Genomic DNA, 2,575 nt, shown 5'->3' on the forward strand with positions numbered 1-2,575 from the left:
CTCATTTTGCTGCTTGTGGGCTCAGCGTTGGCACGCAAGTAACCGAGAGAATCCGGTTAAAGGATTTTCAAAATAAAAGATCCTCCAGACTCAATACACAAAACGGAAATATTTAATTATTTCTTGCGCGGCCCGGTACCAATTGGTCCACGGACCAGGGGTTGGGGACCACTGCTTTAGAGGACATATGAAAAATATTTCACTAAGGACAGAGTATTGTTTTAATTCAATATCACAGTATTCCAGTATTACTCAAGACAAAATGACATTTCTCCTTCCTAAGAACAGTGAGGATCAATGACGGAAGATTCCCATTCACTGCACCACTGCACTTTACAGAAACCTACAAAAAAGAGCAATAGAGCAATTAAAAGAGAAAGCACTGTAATTTAAAGAGTACAGAAAAACGTATGACTTACAATTTTAGGATGCTGTGGACTCGCTATGCATGTGGCATCATCAGAACTGATGATGATTGAGACCAGATGCCTGGAGTGGAAAAACATTTCTGGGTGTCTTCTTTGCCTGTTTATGTTAGAAGTAGAAAAAATAGTCAGCAATATCATAGAATCAGCTGATGTTGGCTTTAACTATGAAGCTGTTTTAAGTGCAAACTTAAGGGAGATAAACTACCTTAAAAGCTTTTCACCCATGATCTGAACACGCTGATTTTTGCAGAGTGGTGAGAGGGGCTTGTGGTGCCCATCTCCGGCAGTTATCAGATGAGAGGCAGGGTCCACCCTGGACAGGTAACCAGTCCATCACAGGGCCCTGAAAGCTAACAAAGAATAAAATGTGTGAAAGAGAAATGGTAGATTAACAAGGGGAATAAATTCTGTCCAAATATTTTTTAAAATCAAATCATATTTATTAAGCACTTAGTGTTGGTAATCCACCAGTTTTTGCTGTTAAAAATTTAGCCAGCTGCCCAGTGTAAAAAAAATAAATAAATCCTTCCACCATAAAGCTGATGTGGAGGTTCATCCCAGTGTGGTGATCTGGTGGAGCTAGAGCCTCTTCTGAGACAGGAAAATCTATAGGTTTCCTAATACTTGATCCCTGGCTTTCATCTTAATTTGATTAGACTGCAAAAATATGTTGAAGATAAAAACAATGATGAACGAATTATAACAGCCTCACAATATCAAAGTCTCTTTGGCATACTGAGCTTAATTAAAACCAGGTTAAGTTTATGAAGAAAACTATATTAAGTCGCAACAAACAGAGCCTCCATGCAAGGGCGGAACTACTGGGGTGGCTGGGGTTGGCAGTTGCCACTCCAACTGAGAGCCTTGCCACCCCTGTTGCCACCACAGCTGGTGACTATGAATTCAATAAATAGTTATGGCAAATCGGACATTAGCGCATGAATCTCCTTTTTCCGACAACATTGAATGCAACACAAAGTAATCCTGACACCTACTGCTAAGTAGCAGCATGTGTGAGAGAAGATGGAAGGACAGAGAGGCAGCAGCACTGATGTATATATGAATGAATATATATTACTGGATTAGACATTACATGACTTATCAGTTCAGTGTGTTTTGGTTCCATTAGCACTAAAAAAGGACAACCCACACACCAAGTCATCAGTAGACCCAGTGTTAAAATCAGCTAATCAATCACCGCGGTGCTCAGGCGAAAATTTATGAATAATCACATATTATAGACATGAAGCCTGACAACATAATGTAATCCAACAAGTAAATCAAGTAAATTAAGTCCAATGTTACGATGAGACATCTATCTATCTATCTATCTATCTATCTATCTATCTATCTATCTATCTATCTATCTATCTATCTATCTATCTATCTATCTATCTATCTATCTATAAAAAAATTCCCTTTTCATCCTCTGAGCTCGGGTCCTCTACCAGAGGCACCACTGTGGTCTTCACCTTCCAGGCCTTTTCCAGTTCCTCTTGTGGCCCTGGTATGTCTCCAGTTTCTCATGCTCCTTTTTCCTGATGTTGTAGTCACTTGGTATTGCTACATCCACCACAACTGCTTTCCTCTGTTGTTTGTCCACCACCACAATGTCCGGTTGGTTCGCCATTACCATCTTGTCTGTCTGGATCTGGAAGTCCCACAGGATCTTAGCTCGGTCATTCTCCACCACCTTTGTGGGTGTTCCCCACTTCGATCTCGGGGCTTCCAGTCCATATTCTGCACAGATGTTCCTGTACACTATGCCCACCACTTGGTTATGTCGTTCCATGTACGCTTTCCCTGCCAGCATCTTGCACCCTGCTGTTATGTGCTAGACTGTCTAAGGGTTCTCCTTGCACAACATACACCTTGGGTCTTGTCTGGTGTGGTAGATCTGAGCCTCTATTGCTCTGGTGTTTAGGGCCTGTTCCTGTGCAGCCAGGATGAGGGCCTCTGTGCTGTCCTTGAGTCCAGCTTTTTCCAGCCATTGGTAGGATTTCCTGATATCAGCCACTTATTTGTCGGTGGTACATCCCATGTAGGAGCTTGTCCTCCCATGATGGTTCCTCCAGCACCTCGTCTTCTGTTCCCCATTGCCTGAGACATTCGCTGAGCACATCGTCTGTTGAGGCTTTGTCCTTGAT

At 42.2% G+C, this 2,575-nt stretch overlaps 1 long non-coding RNA gene across 1 annotated transcript; it reads right to left on the reverse strand.

Moving 5' to 3' along the window:
• Positions 1–217: 217 nt before the first annotated feature.
• On the reverse strand, positions 218–1,525 carry LOC106957530 (uncharacterized). Its single transcript, XR_001426967.1, has 3 exons — positions 634–1,525; positions 420–525; positions 218–343 (listed from the first exon to the last, which is right to left on the reverse strand). It is a non-coding gene; the product is annotated as an uncharacterized LOC106957530 (long non-coding RNA).
• Between the last annotated feature and the right edge of the window lie 1,050 nt (positions 1,526–2,575).

Source organism: Poecilia latipinna, unplaced genomic scaffold (genome assembly GCF_001443285.1).
Source record: "Poecilia latipinna isolate Pla-1442-1.1 unplaced genomic scaffold, P_latipinna-1.0 Scaffold913, whole genome shotgun sequence".
Lineage (NCBI taxonomy): Eukaryota > Metazoa > Chordata > Actinopteri > Cyprinodontiformes > Poeciliidae > Poecilia > Poecilia latipinna.